Source organism: Anoplolepis gracilipes, chromosome 2 (assembly GCF_047496725.1).
Source record: "Anoplolepis gracilipes chromosome 2, ASM4749672v1, whole genome shotgun sequence".
Lineage (NCBI taxonomy): Eukaryota > Metazoa > Arthropoda > Insecta > Hymenoptera > Formicidae > Anoplolepis > Anoplolepis gracilipes.
The window spans coordinates 8,929,304-8,947,785 of record NC_132971.1 but is presented as its reverse complement, the minus strand read 5'-3'; the positions used below and the strand labels follow the sequence as shown (position 1 = coordinate 8,947,785).

Sequence of the window (18,482 nt, the reverse complement as noted above, 5' to 3'; positions counted from 1 at the left end):
ATAGAAGATATGAGGGAGAAAAAAATAAACATAGAGGAAATGATCAAAGAAAGAGACGAGGATATACAAAGACAAATGGATAAGGGTAGGATAAGAGGGGCAAAATATAACACAAAGTATAAAGAGTTAGGAGGTGGAATTGGTAAACCGAGTTATTTAAGAAATGAAATTATGGACAGGGATAATTTTGGGAATGAGGTAAGAGCATTAGTAAAGGTTAGATGTGGAAATATGGAGGAGGATAACAAATATTGGAGAGAGGCACAAAAGAAAACATGTTGGTTTTGCGGAATAGGTAAAGATAATTTTGAACATTTTGTAGGAGAGTGTAAAGTATCAAAAAATTGGTTTATAGATCTAGGAGAAAATGTAAAAAACAGGATAGACAAAATATGGAATAAGGATTTAGAGGAAATGAAAGGGAAGATTTTAAAAAATTTTTGGACAGAGAAAGAAAAGATAAAAGAAGGAAGGAAAAGTAGTGTGTGTGCTGGGGAGATGGGGGATAATGGACAATGTTAAAGAAATCTTAGGAATATAAGAAAGATAGGATAATATAAGGATTAAGAATAGCAGGAGCAAGAAGGTGTTGTTGTGAACCAGTGTAAATTGATTGTAAAAGATTGTAAATGATTGTATATTGTATATTGTATACTGTATATTGTATATATATTGTGTATATTGCTGTATACTTTATGTATATTAAGTTTAATGTATTTCAAGGTATAATCTTAAGGTAGATGGATGTAAGAGGAAAATTTGAATGCGAAAATATTGTAACCTCCAGTCAAGTCCCCTCTTGGCAATAGCTGAATGAATAAAGCTTATACAAGCTTATATAACAGTAGATACATACATGTAAATCCTTATGTAAATCCTTAAACATATTTATTACAAATATAATTACCAAAGCGATATAGATCTATTTTTCCAGAAAGTTACATGTATAAATACACTGTGTAGTATAAATGTAAATTTTATAAATGATCAAAAATAAAGTATTAACAGATTTTTATATGTACATAAGATACATATAATATATACAATACAATTTGCTGCCCTTAAGTATGACATGCTAAACACTACCATTTTTTACTTATTCACTAACAGAATAGCAGTAAAAGTGGTTCTTCAATCTTTTAATGTGGCCGAACCGTTTAAATTTATTAGTCCCCTATAGGGCCTATTAAGACGCTCTACCTGAGCACACCCCGAAGACGAACTCTCTTACCTGAATTTCAGGCCACGATCGCCATCCACTTTAACTCCCAAGTGGAAAGGTAAGTATTGACCCTGATTGGATTTTTCCGGAATTTCCAGGTTTTCTGCAGCTCCACAGCTTCACGATCCTCCAGCCTCAGTCTCCGTATCTACGGCACCGCTACTCGATCCACGGTCCGCTCAACGCCGGATCAGAAAAGGCAATTGACGAGGTAAGTATTCAACAAGGTAAGTATTGAATTGAATTGAAATATTTTATTTCTTCTTCTTCTTCTTTCTTTATCGTTGCAACGATTTTACAAAGTCTTTCCGCGTTACGCGTATTTCAATTATAAAAATTAACCGCTTTGTACGGGGATAGGATCGGGTTACAATTTACGAACCGACCAGTTTCTATTAAGAACGACGATTCTAACGACCGATTGACTAAGAGGCCAGTCCGCTCTCGCTTTTTATAGGAGTAATTCCCCTCCTTCGACTTCCGCGTGTGTGCCACCTAGTGTGGTCCCGTAGGTCGACTTTAATCAGGTCGAGTTTGGCCAGATCGAGTTTGGCCCTCCCCGATGGTCTGTCACCTTGTCGTGGTGGGGAGGCTCAACCCCAAAACCGTTCATCGGGTCTTAGAACCCATGAGCGGCGGAGGGGTTGCCAAGAGCAGACCTAGGAGAAGGAAAACTCTGAAACAAATCCGGTGGTCACCCCGTTAGGAGTGGGAAAACACTCCAGTGTCTGAGGAAAAAACCTCGCTAAAAAACCGGGCTGGCGGTTTCGTTATACCGCGATTTGTTGAAAACATGATGGACAACAAGAAAAAGAAGAACTCCCTGGGTTCGGATACCAAGGGCGTATTATCCCTGCTCCCCCTTCGTCGTCATCGGACGAAGGGCCGTCCGGGGGGTTCCCAACAAACCTCTCGGAGGAACTGATTATCGTTGAGGATGGTCAGTGGGTTGAAAAAAATTTCAACGGGGAGACATTTGCGAAAATGGCTCCAACAGAAACCGATCTGAATTCTGAAGAAGAGGAGGAATCCGAGGAGATGAGGAATCTGAGAAGAAAGAGGAGTCTCACATGCCAGGAGCGAGGAGTGAGGATCCCTGGCAGTCCCTACGGGAGGATGTGGAGGGCTCCACAGCATTCTTGCCGAAAATGATCGACATACTTGATAAGATCCAAGCAATGAAGGAAAACATCCAGAGGGATCTCCTTGCCTACCCCAATCAGGAGTGCGGCTCAGTAGTGATGGACTTACTGCAGTTGGTGGTTGAGTTGCACCATCTGTGTAGCAAAACTCAAGAGGTCTACTGCCGCTTACATGAAAGCGCGATGAATATCCTGGAGGTGGAGGACCCACAATATTTAGGCCAGAGGGCCTTTGTTCAGGATGTCTCCCCCAAAAAGACCAAAAAGGTCCCATTTGCGAATTCCTCGCAAATGGAAACCTCTGTGAAGAGTGTTCTGGTCCAAACTGCGGACACACTTAGAGAGATGAGCGAGTCCAAAACTCCGCTGCGGTTTACCATGGAGGGGGCTAATTTGCTCCTGCTCCTTAGTGAGATAAACCACAGAAGGGTGGAGTTAAATGGCCCTTCGGAAGAAGACCCTCAACAACATCAGGGGGTCACTAATCCAAGCATCTCCACACAAACGGTGAAGATGCTCGAAGATAAAAAAAAGGAGCCAGAGACACCTGCTCCAGAGTCGAAGATGGAAATCCCCTTGGACGAGGAGAGAATGCAGGCAATAGCCCGCGAAGAAATAGAAAGCGTCCTCGGTGGATTTGTCATGAATGTGAATGCACTTATTGAGTGCGTACAGCCCCTTATAGAAAACGAGTGACAGGGGACCCCCAATTTCGTCGAAGAAGGAGAAACCAACGAATTGGGAGGAAACTAAGACGGAAGGGTCATCTACGAAGGACCCTGAGTTTAAGATGGCGACGACGCTTTCTTTGGAGGCTTCCCTCCCCTCTCTCCCCACAGGAGGTGGGCAGATGGGGAAGAGGAAAAAGAAGAAGGATTCCACCCCCCCCCGGGCCCTCGTCCCTCTTCGAAGGGTAGAAGTTTCCTCGGAGAGAACGGTTCCCGCTCGAAGAAGAAGAGGAGAGACCCCTCGTCCCTCTCTTGAGGGCGAGTCCATCGGGGGAGGAGAGATCCCAGTCTAGTCGGGGAGGACCTGTCCCCCTCTTCGAAGGGGGTGGTTCTTTCTCCCCACCAGAGTAAGAAGAAGCAGTCTTGCTGCCACGAAGGAAGGACTAGCCACAGTGACCCCCTCCTCCCGGACCCTCGCTCCTTTTCGGAGGTAGTGAGTTTCTTCGGGGGACCAGCCCCTGTTCAAGCGGGGGGCACGTCCTCCTCTTTGGAGGGGGCGTATTTCTCCTCCCGCCGGCACAAAGGGCGTGCAAGAGGTCGCCTTAGGGTGGACACGATAACCCCCCGATACTATTGATGCCTGTGCATTGAGCACTTGAGCGTCGGATGCAGGTCCCCCTAGACAGGAAGAACCTGTGTTTCCGATGTGGTCAGCCAGACCACGTACGAGTGGGGTGCAGAAACGCTTCATCCTGCCCCCTATGTGGGGACATGGCTTATTTTAGATTCAACAAACAATAAAATAACAAAATAAAAATATTTCTTAATGTATTTACACCGTATTATCCCAGCACTGATATGTATATTGCACAGCAAACATTATTTCTAGCGAAAATTCTGTACATAGAAAAATGTTGACTAATTAAAAAATTATTAAACTTATGTTAAATACCCTTTATTATTTCCTATACACTATGAAACATCATAACATAAACAATACTTACTTTTAATTATTTGTGTCTTACACATACATCCACTTGTCTCACATTGTTAAAATACTTACTTTTAATTATTTGTGTCTTACACATACATCCACTTGTCTCACGTTGTTAAAATACTCGTGTATGTTAGCTCAGATTGCTTATCATATCGTATATATAGAGATATAGAGCATAAGAAGCAATATCCCGTAAAGAGCTTTCAAATATTTAATACTAAAAACACGAAATATATTAAAACAGGGGCGAACGCGAGGTTAGGATATCTGTCACTTGGAGTAGGTGTCTAGATAAACGCTCTGTTAGAATATTTCTATTATTTCAATAATCAATTATTATTTAAATAAAAGAAAATATAAGGAAAATAATAAATTATTATTTCAATAAAAAATATTTTTACATAACGTTCTTCTACAATGCCTACACCAGGTATGACAGATATCCTAACCTCGCGTTTGTCTCTGTTTATTATATTTTGTGTTTCTAGTATCGAACATTTGAAAGAATATAGGCTATTGACTCTTCTAACCATATGACGTTGAATAAGCAATCTAAAAAGCTTATATACGAGTATTTTAGCAACGTGAAACAAGTGGATATATATCTACAAGACATATTCAATTAAAAGTGAGTATTGTTACATTCTCATAGTTCATAATAATAAAGAGTATGTAACATATATATTTAATCTTTTTTAATTAATCAATTTTTTTTCTATTTACAGTGAAATTTTTCCTAGAAAAATGGATAGTGTGCAACACACACAAGTGCTGGGATAAATATGGTGCAAACATATTATGAAATATTTTCATTTTATTTTCTTGTAGTTTGTTAAATCTTAAAAGAAGCCTGAATTATTATGAACCTAACACGATTCACAAGATTGCATACAAATGATATCTTGATGTAATGCTGCTTATTTATTAATAAGATATGATATAATATTTTATATCATTTTTATTTTTATTTTAGAAGAAGACAGTAATCGATGAATGATAATCTGCAAACCACAGATCCAAGTACCAAATGTCAAGAAATCATCCATCACAAAGCATAAGAATTCTTTATGCGAGAGCTGAATGTTATAGTCTCCGCTAATAGAATCTTATGTTCTGTGATGAAAATATCATCTCTTATTAATTCCTTTACAGAGATTCCAGAAATATTAATGATTTTATATTATTAACGTGTTAGAAGATTGAAAAACCACTTGTACTGCTATTCTGTTAGTGAATAAGTCAAAACTGGTAGTGCTTAGCATGTCATACTTAAGGGCAGCAAATTGTATTATATATATTATATGTATCTTATGTACATATAAAAATCTGTTAATACTTTATTTTTGATCATTTATAAAATTTACATTTATACTACACAGTATATTTATACATGGTACTTTCTGGAGAAATAGATCTATAACGCTTTGGTAATTATATTTATAATAATTATGCTTAAGGATTTACATGTATGTATCTACTGCCTCACATAATGTATATCTTAAAATATAGTGTTAGAATCTAGATTAAAATATCTTTATAATTAATTCCATATCGATGTTTCTTGTGTATGGTGTGCTGCCTGTTAACAATTAAGAATTTTAGTGTATTCTTTCGCAATTAAAATCTCACGATGCCCCGACTTATGTGAAATTTTATTTACGAAAGAGTAAAGTAAAATTCTTAATTGTTTACAGGCAGTATACTATACGAGAGAAACACACAGATATGCAATAAAGATTTAATTATTTTAACACCATATTTCAAGATATGCATTATGTGAGATGGTACATACATACATGTAAATTCTTAAGTATAATTATTACAAATATAATTATTACAGCGATATAGATACTTTTCTCCAGAAAGTTATATGTATAAGTATACTGTCTATTATAAATGTAAATTTAACAAATAATTAAAAATAAAAAATTAACAGATTTTTACATGTACATAAGATACATGTAATATACAATATAATGCAATATGTGCTGCCTTTAAGTATATGTTAAGTAGCACCTTTCTTGACGTAATAGTAGTACAAGATGTCTTTAAATCTTCTAATGTCAATAGTATGAAATCATTAATATTTCAAGAATCTCTGCAGATGAATGAATGAGCGTTGATCATTCCATTATATAACACAAGATTCTATTAGGGGAGACGTTAATATTAAGCTCTCGCTTAACAGATTCTCATGGTTTTTAATGGATTCCCTCTTGATACTCGGTGCATCTTGAATCTAGTTTGCTGATTATTATAATTCTATCGCTGTCTTCTGCTGAAATGAAAATAAACATAATACAGTATTAATAAGTAGCGTGATGAGAAGATATCTTTTGTGTTAACTGTATCTTACTCGTGTAATTATCATCATAATAATTCAGGATTCTTCTTGTATCTGTGTTGCACAGCATGCTTTATTTCTAGCGAAAAATCCACTGCAAATAGGAAAAATTGATTAAAATAATTATGAAACTTATGTAACAAAATCTATATAATTACATATAAACTATAAAAACATAACAACAATACTCACTTTTAAATGTGTTTTACACAAACATCCACTTGTCTGACGTTGATAAAATACTCGCATACTTCCAAATGTTATTGATACTAATAACACACAAATCATGATATTAAAACAGAGGTTAGAATATCTGTCGTATCTAGAGTAGGTATTGTAGAAGAACGCTATGTAAGAATATTTTTATTTAAATAATAATTTATTATTTTCTACATTTTATTAAATAATACTTTATTATTTAAATATTAAAAATATTCTAACATAACGTTCTTCTATGCCTACTCCAGATATAACAGATATCTTAATCTCGCGTTCGTTCTTGTTTTAAGGCTGAAATCATATGATGCGGAATAGAAGTACGGAATAGAGAGTGCGTTATAGAAACAGCCAATTAGAACTTTACCACAATGTTTCCTTAAGCTGTTCCTATGACGTATTTTCTATTCCGTACTTCTATTCCGCACCATGTAATTTCAGCTTAACATCATACAGTCGGACCTCTTATCCTGCGACCCTCTTATGCTACGAAACCTCTTATCCTACGAAAAAAATCCTCTCATGCTACGACCGCGAAAGGGGAATTATATCCCCACTCTCAAATTTTGCAGTAGGCTCAGAGGTTTAAGGGGAAAATTCCGGACCGAAAATATCGTAGGATAAGAGGTCCGACTGTATTTTGTATTTTTTTGTATCAAATATTTGTAAGTTTACGGGATATTGTTCCTTCCCACGATATAACTTTGGATAAGAAATCTTTGTTACATAACATACTCGAGTATTTTAACAACGTCAGACAAGTGGACGTATGACACACTTCGATTTGACGGAATCTACCATCACATTTCGTTTTTACTCACAATCAGTAATCGGACACTCTGTATATACAGGGTGTCCGTAATGGTTCGCGTTTCACCGCTCGTTAGCAGATAGAGTATGTTAAACTGAGAAGAAAATTCGCAATAATTATTAAAAGTAATAAACAAAGTTGTCTTGGCACATGAGAACCGGTAGCCGCACGGGAGCGGCGAGCGACGGAGACATGACACGTGACATATGATACTGCACCGAAAAGTATTATTATTTTGTTTTTTCGACGATAGTAAAATGACGCAAAAATGATGATGATGTCGCGTGTAAGATACCCTGCGTATACAGAGTGTCCCATAATTCGCGAACCACCCGTCAGGTGCAGGTAGAGTAGGTTAAACTGAGCAAAAAAAGTTATAGGTAGTATAAGGTATTAAGACGAAAAAAATCACACGCATTAAACGAAGCGCGCACTATGGCCGGTATTCATAGTCCGTTCTTATATTCAAGCTCATCTAAGTAAAGTCTTAAAATTCTATTCGGCCATCTGATTGGTTGAACGTAGTCTTAAGTCAATTAAAAACATGTCTTAAGATGATCTTATATATAAGAGCGGACTATGAATACCAGCTTATGTGTGTGACTTCAGGTTGTCAATGCAGAGCGTTCCTCCCACCGCACTAATCGTAGACAATCGCAATGTGGTTAATCGCGACATGGTTAAATGCGACGCGTAGTCAATCGCAACGTGGTCAATCGCGACGTGGTCAAATGCGACGCGTGGTCAAATGCAACGTGGTCAATAGTAACGTGGTCAAAAGCAACGTGGTCAAATGCAACGTGGTCAAAAGTTTCTGTGGTCAATAATAACGTTGTCAAATGAGACGCTCCCTATTGAGTTAAACGCATTCCTTACGTCTAAGCTAACTGCTAACGCAAAATTGCCCCTACTAAGAGCAGCTTCTACCATACTTTTAAGGAATTGCAGAGCATCGATGGTTTATTTGCCCTCGCATAAACCGAACTACCGAGATGACAAGGCCGCAAACGAATTATTACTCATAGTTTCGCGGATCCTACCCATAATAATCCTCTCGAACATTTTACCTATGTTGTTTAACAGGCAAATCGGACACGCTTTCGGAACATTAGCTTTTCCACCCTTAGGGATCATTACTAATTTGGTCACCTTCCAGGCCTTAGGGAAAGAACCCTTCTTCAAACAAGCGGTAAAGAAGTCCCTAATAATCGCCAGAAGTTCGACGGGTATCGTTTTAAGGGTCTTGGCTGAAATTCCATTGGGACCCGGCGCTGTGTTACCACCCGGTCTGGTTCTAAAAACGTACTCGATTTCACAAGCAGTGACCTCATATTGTTCATCTTTCGCTACAACCTTACCTCTTCTGAGTCTCGGTCGGTAGGTAGGAGATGAGTCCCCATCTCGTTTAGGCGGGAATAGGCCAGTCACCAATTTGATAGCGTCGTCATGAGCAATAGATTCAGTGAGGGTGAGTTTGGATCTTCGTAATTTCTTGAGCACCAACCTATAGGGTAAACCCCATGGGTCATCTTCAATCGAATCTATTAGCTCTTGCCAAGCTTTGGCTTTCGCCTCCATGATAGCTCTTCTAAATCTTCTTTGAACTTCAAAGTGTTCGCGTTGTAGTCTAGCAGCTTCTCTATCATCGTCCGCGAGTTGGCGACGTCGGAGACATCTCTTTCACCTTTCCTGGCTTGGATCGAATTTTTGTCAACTCATTGCTCCACTAGTAAACCTGTGTTCTTGGGGGAGCTCTTTTAGCTCTAGGAGCAGCCGTGTCGCAAGCATCTCTGAGTACTCTAGAAAGCCAAAACGCCCTCTCCTTTATTGAGGCCCCTTCAGCAACGTCGTACTCAGCACCGTACCATGCAATAGTCGCCTCAAACCGATCAAGATCGAATGATTCCCATTTCCAGCGCGGATACTCCTTATTGGTTATAAGTTGAGTCGAAGAGTTCCTCTCATCAAGGCTGAAGCTAATATATAAGTGGTCCGATAATGATTGAATGTCAACTTAACTCGCCAGTCATCAATACGTGGTAATAAACCGGGCGAGGCCCAGGTTAGGTCAATGATCGACGTTCCCTGAGATCTTACGCATGTTGCCTCTATGCCATCATTCAAAACCCGAAAATCTACTTCCGCAGCCCAGTTGGTGGTCTCTCGTATTCGATCTGGGACATCCCCATAAACCAGACTTGGCATTAAAGTCTCCGTAAACTATTAACTGGTTACCCCAGCACCCAGTTGTAGCCGGCAGGTCGTCCAGGAAAAAAAACAAATTCTTCCAAGTTAGTGTTTAGTGAAATATAACATGCCGCTAAATAGACGTTACTAAAATTCGCCACAACAAACTTGTTACCAGCAAAAACTTTGCGACAGGCACCTTTCATAAAATCTGGACTCCAACAAATCGCGGAACGACTGTCTCTGCTACCAAACCAACACATTTATCAGGGATAAATGCTGGCTCAGAAACCGCGCATATTTCAATTTCTAGTTCAGCCATGTGGTGTCCTAACAAATCTTGCGCCCCTCTACTGACGTTGAGGTTACATTGTAGTATTTTCCTAAGAACGTGGGTTTACTCTGTTACGCTTAACAGTTATTCTAGCCTCACATAGGTTGCTGCCCATTCTATGCTTAGTATCCTTATTAATATCACCGCACGGCAAGCAGCACGGTTCGTTCACGCATGCCGAAAGAGAATGGCCGACCTGTCCACATCTAAAACAACTGCCGGTTCTATCGACATTCGACCTACATGCCATCCTCACGTGGCTGAACCCCCAGCATTTAAAACATTGGACTGGCCTAGCTTCCAATAGCTCTAACCTGGCAATTGACCATCCTACCTGTAGTCTAGCCGTGGCGGCGCGTATTGTTCCGGCTAATGGGCGTTAAACCCATGTTCATACCGTTGCGCATCCTGTGAGCGTGACTGCTCCTGTTATGATGTCTTTCGTCGCAGCCTGCAATTACACCAACTTCCCGGGCAATATCTTGGACTGACACTGAAGCGTCAAAGCCTGTAATTCTAAAGTCCCCCATGACCTCCGGTCTCGATATCCGCGCCTCATCCTCACCAAATACCTGCCTCAGTCTGTCCTTAAATTTCTCCTCGTTCTCTTTGTCGTTACTACCCGGAATCTCAATGATGAACGCTCCATTTGCTGCTCTCCAAACTCGCGTTTTCTTGATCCCTAATTTTTTCGTGGATATTCCGTACGTGCCTTCTTAAGGATTTCTGCATACGATAAATCCTAGGTCGTTCTTTTAATCGACACTGCCGCTGTACGAGGGGCTCTACGCACTATTCTATTTCTTACATTGTTGCTGACCCTTCTATTGGTTAAGGGGATCCTTCCACTATCAGTGGTTTTCGGCTTGGGCTTCTTATGGTTCCTAGTTCTTTTCCTTTTTCTAGCTCTGTCTGCCGTCTCCCATTCTGATGCTGATGAGCGATTATCCGTGACATCCCTTGGGACATCTATACGTGGGGCACCCTGGTTAGGTGTTCTGGGAGGGGCTATGCGCACGTTCTCGATAATCCTTGGTCCCACTCCTAACCTCTCGTTGAGGAAGCGGAGGCAGGAGAAATCCCTCTCTGTCTCTTCTTTACGATGTTAGGTTCCTGGAGTCTTCCGTCATTCGGAATCTAGTTGTCCTTATCGGTCTCCTGGCAGGTGGTTCCGCAGGTACTAGTTCCTCATCATAGATGCCTTGTCCAGAGGGTTCTCTTGTAAGTTGGCCAGCCATCGCAAGTCTATCATCAGTGGCTTTGTAGCTCTCGATAACCTAGTTCTTAATATTCAGATCTCTACTAAGGTTGGCGTTCTCTTTTAAGCCGCTAGAGTTTCACCGTGAGCTCGATGTTCCTTTTATGTAAAACCGCCGGATCACCTATATCTTCTTCACGCTCGGCAATCACTTTCGTACCAAGTTTGAGCAATTTGAGCCTGGTTTTAATAATACCATTCATTCTGCCTTGAAGTCCCTGAGCTTCTTTTTTCACTATCTCTATGTCCTGAATCCAGCCGGTCATGTATTCCTTGAGCCTGGATATCCCATTCGCGAATTTCCTCTAGATCTTTGGGTGTTTCTCTTATTAGACTTCTAATTGGTTTACCACTGGTAACGCCTCTGTGCCTAATATCCACACTCGATATTACAGACTCCAGATCAGAGTCGTCTGGCAATTCCGTCGGTTCAGCCGAATCCATCTGAAAAGCTTCCTTTTAGTCTGCTTCTGAGCAGCTACCTCTCCAATGCTACTATGCGCTGATCCAGAACGGTCCTTCCTCTTGATACCTCGTTCCGTGTTTCCTGCATCGGCTATTACATCAACCGAGTCTGAGGGCGCCATAAAGTACGGCGTTGAGTTTGTGTTATCCCCAGTTACGGCACTCTTCTCAGGGGTTCTTAGATTGGCAGAACCCTGGTGGCTCACTGCCTCTTCAGGTCCAGTTTCATCTACTGTCGTGATGTCAAATTCAACCGTACTGCTAGAGGCCTCACCTGTAGCCGAGCTGATGTCCTCCTCTTCGTCTGAAAGAATAACTTTCGACCTCTTCTTATTATTTTTATTTTTTTGATTTGTTTGTTTAGATTTTTTCATTTTTCGTCCCAAGTAATGTCGAAAGTAGTCGGTCGATTCAGGCAGAGCCGCATGCCTGAACAAACCTAATTACACTGGGGTCGGCCAATGCCAGGAGTAGTTTAAGGCTGCAAAATTATTTTCGTCGCAGCCTTTAGGCACTTCTTCCGACCGTAGACTACGAGTTATATCTAACGACTAATCTATACATAAGTACGAGTATTGCGATCAATCGAAAAACGAACTAACAAGAACTCGCAAAACAACTATTTAATTGTGATCAACAACAAGAACAAAATTAAAATTAAAACGAGTATTGTGATCAAAATAAAACAAGCTAACTACAAAACTAAGACAATTCCTATGCAGTTACTATCAACAATTCGCTAAACGTATATACAAGTCAGTACGTATCAAAAGGTACTACTTCAGATGTGTAATCCTACTCAGTAAGGTCCCCTGATTATGAATATCTCGGTGCGCATGCGCTATGATAACACAAAATTTACTGCGCATTGGAAATTGATTTTCACCATTGGTAGTGTGTGGGGGGGGGTCTCAATGGGATCTCAAAAAACACTTCGCGCATCCTCTACGGCCATCCGTGTGGTACTGCGCAGCCTCTAAAAGTTGCACCATTGCTATCCATTTACGGAATCTCCTCCTATTGGTGAATACCACCCTGTACTTGTTTCCACTGTACGAGACTTAATTTCCTAGTTACTAGAGGAAATAAAGGGCACCACCCGAGTTGCCGCTCTACTCCACGCGCTTAGTAATATCTACTATGCCCATGGCGCACATGCGGATCCGTCCGCTATACAAACGCGCCCACCTGCAACACTCAAAATGGCCGCCGATCCGCCACCATGTTGTTTCGCGTCGCTAATTCAGTGCAATTTTTGGTTCGTATTTTACATATATGTGTTAATTATCCTACTAACAAGGGAACTGTCGGAAGTGTCACTCACCAATTTTAATGAGCTTGGATATGTTGTAAAACATAAAAAAATATTAGACCCATATTTTTTTTAGCGGCGTATCTCAATGTTTAAAGATTGAAACAATCCCTCGAAGAAAAACGAATTTTTCGTTTTTAGCGAATATCATTGAAATTATAGGACATATGAAAAAATGTTTTATACAAAAGTTTTATGGTATTTTGTACTCTTTACAATAGTATAATTGTATTTTTTAAAAATGTCAAATTTTTTAATTTACTCCACCCCCACCTCTTATTTTGTAAAATTAAAAAAATTTTTTAAAAACAAAAATTAAAGAGTATCAAAAGTCAAATTCATCCATGTATAATAATATGTGGGTTCCACGAATCAATTTTGAGAAAACAAGATAATTTCGTGCTATAAGCGCTGCGCTATAAAGTTGTGTTGCGTTATTTCTTTAGTTGTGACACATTCAATAAAAGCCTCTTGTGCATATATTTATGTTGTGCATATATTGAAACATAAAAATAGATTAATTTTAATGACATAATATGCAACATATTAGAAAATAAATTAAAGAATAAAAGAAATAGTAATATATTTCACATTTGCATATATAATTGTAAATATAAATTTATATAATTATTAAATACAATTTAATATATAATTTAATTTTATGAGTTTATTGATTAAAAAATACTATAAAATAAAAATAAAAGAAGGAATAGAAAAAAAAATTAAAATATCAAAAAAAAGAAGAAAGAAAGGAAGAAAACGAGGTTGAAATTGTTACAAACGTAATTTCATATGAATAAGAATTTTTTATTAGTCAGAACTAAAAGAATACCAACATTGGTTGCATGGGTAAAAAAAACTGCCAAAAACCTTAACAGTATTCATCAATAATTTAAAAACACATCTTTTTTAAGGAAATTAGTACAGAATTTGTTCATAAATATATGTTTTACATTTATAGCACATATTCATTACAAAGATGATGTTCACAGAAAAAATGTGTTATGCAAAGCGACTTTTTACACCAAGAACAAGTTATTATTGCTGTTTCGCCACAAATATCGCATTTTACGTTAGAATTTTTTTAAAACAAAATTCTACTGGTATTTCAAACTTTGTTGGTCTATTCTGTATATATCCACTTTGAAGAAACCACGCATATTTAAATAAATTTTGAAATCTGAACGACGAGAACTGATAGTGTGTTAAGGGGATCTAATACTGAATCTCGAACTCCGACGGGAGAGCGTCCTAAGAGCATCTAAGAGGAACTAAAATTGTCGATAATACTACAATTTTCGTATTATATGTCGTTTTGCTATAGAAAATAAAATTTTTTATTGCGCAATTTATTGATTTGAGAGTAATTAATGAGATTTTTACGATTAAAATGATACCAAATACGACATAAATCGGATAATATTTAATTAGAAAAATAATCGTAATTGTGATTATTGATTAATTAAAAATTATCTGATTTATGTCGTGTTTGGTGTCATTTTAATCACAAAAATTTCAATAATCCATTAAAATTATTTTCGGATCAATAAAATGCGAAATGTAAAAGTTTTATTTTCTGCGGAAAGATGAAATATGATACGAAAGATTGGAGATAAAAGAAGATTCCATCCATTGTTTTTGTATCATATATCATCTCACTATAGAAAATAAAACTTTTTTATTTCGTATTTTATCGATTTGAAAATAATTTTAATAGGTTAATGAGATTTTTGCGTTTAAAATGACATCAAACACCATATAAATCAGATAATTTTTAATTAAAAAGATAATCATAATTATGACTATTGATTAATTAAAATCATCCGACTTATGTCATATTTTATGTCATTTTAATCATAAAAATCTCATTAATCTATTAAAATTATTTTCAAACCGATAAAATGCAAAATAAAAAAGTTTTATTTTCTATAGTAAGATGATATATGATATGAAAAATAATATATAAAGAAATCCTTGCGACCGAGCATTCGGACTCTTTCATGTTAGCTATCTCGCTTGCTCCTTATACGTTCTCGCTCCTCTGTTTGTTCGGCGACTGTTCTTGTTACACAAACAGATTGCAACTCCATCTATCTCGAGATCGGTCAACTAAAAATTGCTCTGTCTTACCTCGCGTCTTGATTTTATACATCATATATGTATGAAAGCAGTTTCTAAAAAGTTCGACTAAAAAACTTTTTTATTACTCTTTTAAAATCATTTTCAAAAATTTACTTATATTCTACCACGTTATTCCAAGCATGGGGCACATCTTTCGTGTGAATAAAGTAAAGAACTTTTATATTAAATAAATATTAATTCAATGAGTCAATAACAAAAATAAAATTTTTTACATAAATTATAGCGTCCAGAACTCGTTATTAAAAGTACTTTAATTGTGTAAAATGATTTATTGATCTGTGTAGTCAAAAAAAAGATTTTTAGTTGAACTGATTTTGTTGGTAAAATGAGCCCTGTTGGATCCCCTTAATGATTGTAATTTTAAGATATTATTTCTTGCATGAAGATCCAAAACAAGATCTAACAACATAACGGTATCAGAAAAGTGTTTAATAAAATTCTTCCACAACCGAAATCCGTATACGTCTAATGGCTGTATTTTTCCCGTTGTACCGGCGAAAATAGTTAAGAAAACAATATTTGTTGCAGAATCTTGGTTTCTGAAATTATGTTAGGACAATGTCCACTCCATGAATCTAATAATAATACCGATTGTGGCCCGACATTCGGAAAAAATACTTCCTTTAACCAAGTTTTTACATGATTCAATGTTAATTTGCCTTATGTTGAAGCCAAGACAAAGATATTAGGCGTCTTGAATAATGTTTCCTGTACTCTTGGACCAAACGTTCCTGTAATTTCTTTTAAAACTATAAAAAGAGGTGATAATAATCTACCATCAGCCGAAATAGTCGGTTGAATTGTATAGCTATGCGTGGTTGATGATACAGACTGTACTACAGATTCTACCTTTTTTATACCTTTTTTAGCTAAAGTACGATCAGAATGAAATTCTAACTGAAATCCACTTTGATCCGAATTATAAATATTTTCCACTCCATTTCGATTAATATAATATTTTACATTTGTAATAAATGTATCGCATTTATCTTCCAAGTCTGTTTTTGATAGCACAGATTTTTTTGTTACAAATTTTATTATTTTCCGAGACACAATATTATGTACCTTTTTGAATCTGTTTACCCATGTTTCAAAGGCTTTGCATCCTGGAGCATTTTTTTTTTCTTGTGCTTGAAAAGCCCATCGAGCGATGTCAATATCATGAATGATGGTTTTTCTTTCAAGTGCTTTATTAAAATGATTTAATGTGCATTCAGAAATTTTTTTAAATTTTTCCAACCTACTACCACCTTAAATGATTTAGTTTTCCCATCGTCGTAGTTGTCGTATCGATGTAACTTTTTTAAATTTTTGTTTAACTCCTTCAAGTGATCTTGGTCTTGTTTTACCACTCCTCCAGTATTCCACAACTTGCCTTTTATAGTCATTCGATATTGTTGTTTCAACAGAACTACAAATAACTTCTTCTGGGAGATAGATTTTCTCTTCATTTGTCTCTAAAAATTCAATTTCTTCCGCTTCTGGAATCTCATATTCATCGTAAAAATCTAATGTTTCTTCCACTTCTAGTTGAAGTTGTTCTTCATTTTTTATTTCTAACAGCATACGTTCAATTTTTTCTTTCACTTCTCTTTTCTGTAGAGTTATCAGAATTTGTTGATAAATCAAATCAGTAAAAGTTGCAAAAAGTAAAAGTATTACGTTGTATGGATTAAACTGCAGCATTCTGAAATATTAAAATTTTAATATATATCTCGAACTTTTATTATATATAAAAAAAAATAAATTTCACAATTAATAAAATTGTCTTTTTATCATAGTAATGTCATCTCTTTTTTCCTCTCGATAAAAATATAATAAGGCAAAATAAATTAAATAATTAAAACAAAATAATAATTTTGTATTTTGTGCATGTTGTGATGATAGAGAAAAACTACAGTATAAGATATTGAAACAGAAATTCTAAAATTTGAAGTAACCAGAAAATAATTTTATAAACAAAAAATAATTTTATTGTTGGTATAGATGCTTACAAAAAATTCATTGAACCATCAATCATAACATTTCACTGACAAAAAAATGATTTTTTTATAAATACGGAACAAGAGAATAATATGAAAATGACAAAATTTGAATAACGATAGCAGAATTAAATATTTGTTTTTTATTATTAATGTAATAACTTTTTTAAAACTAAAGTATTGATTTATTTTTTAATATACAGGATATCCCAGAACAACCTTCCGTCATTTTCTTCTTTACCAAAATTTTATTTAAAGCATAATTTTATGTTATAAGATAAAATAGTTAGCGACTCATGCGGCGGTAATCACTCGTCGGACGGTCAGCTGCGTCCGCGCTCGCGGTGCGCCGCGCCGCTCCTGCTTGCCTTCTATACTCGACGTGTGATTTGTTAACTATTTTTCCTTATAACTCAAAAACTACACTTCAAATCAAATTTGGTAAAAGAAAAATTGTCTTAGAATTGTGTCAGAAATATGTCATTTTACGGACGGAAGGTTGTTCTGGGACAACCTGTATACAGGGTGGACCATTTTAATTCATCCAGTCGAATATCTCGAAAACCAAGCCCGGGAGAGAAAAATGTTTTAGACAAAAGTTGTTTGGTTTCGAGGGGGCCATAAGATAGTACGATTGGTTTAACCTTGAAAAATTATTTGAAGGTCACATAAAGGTCACCTCAATTTTTTTAAATGGCATCCCCTATTTTTTATTACATATTCTTGTAGCTGACCTCGAGAGCTTTCCAAGACACTATAATCAAATGTTTCTTCATTGAGTACTTTTCGAGTTATAAAGCTCCAAAGTTGCAGTTTGAAAAAATTCAAAATATCTCGTAAAATATTCACTTTCCGATAGTCTTATCTTACATGATTCAACTAGTCAAGGCAAGATTTGGACATGATCTAATCGATCAAGGCAAGACCGGAACATGATCCAGCCAGTGAAGGCAAAATCTGAGCATGATACAGCCAGTAAAGGTAAGATTCGAACATGCTTCATACCCTACACACACACGCGAACGTACACACACTTTACATACACTTGCACACATCCTACACACATATTCCATACACACTAACACATAGGGTTATGTGACATAACCTATACGGATGTACACACACTTTACATGCTCTTACACACACCACACGAACACTCCACACACATACACACACACATTCCGCATACATTCACACATAACCTATACACACATACACATACCTCACACACACTTATACATACACATCCCACATTTACACACACACAGATAATCGGCCATGTAGACAATTGCTACAAATCCTGTTCGCAGAAGTACAAACCTGATTGATCCCTTGATTGTTCTTGATGTTCTACTCATCTCAAATAGTCTATTTTTGAAAAAATATACTCTCTATTGTTTCC

The 18,482-nt window shown here is 36.9% G+C and overlaps 1 pseudogene; it reads right to left on the bottom strand.

Moving 5' to 3' along the window:
* Positions 1-9,126: 9,126 nt before the first annotated feature.
* LOC140673795 (uncharacterized) lies at positions 9,127-16,784 on the bottom strand (annotated as a pseudogene).
* Positions 16,785-18,482: the final 1,698 nt, after the last annotated feature.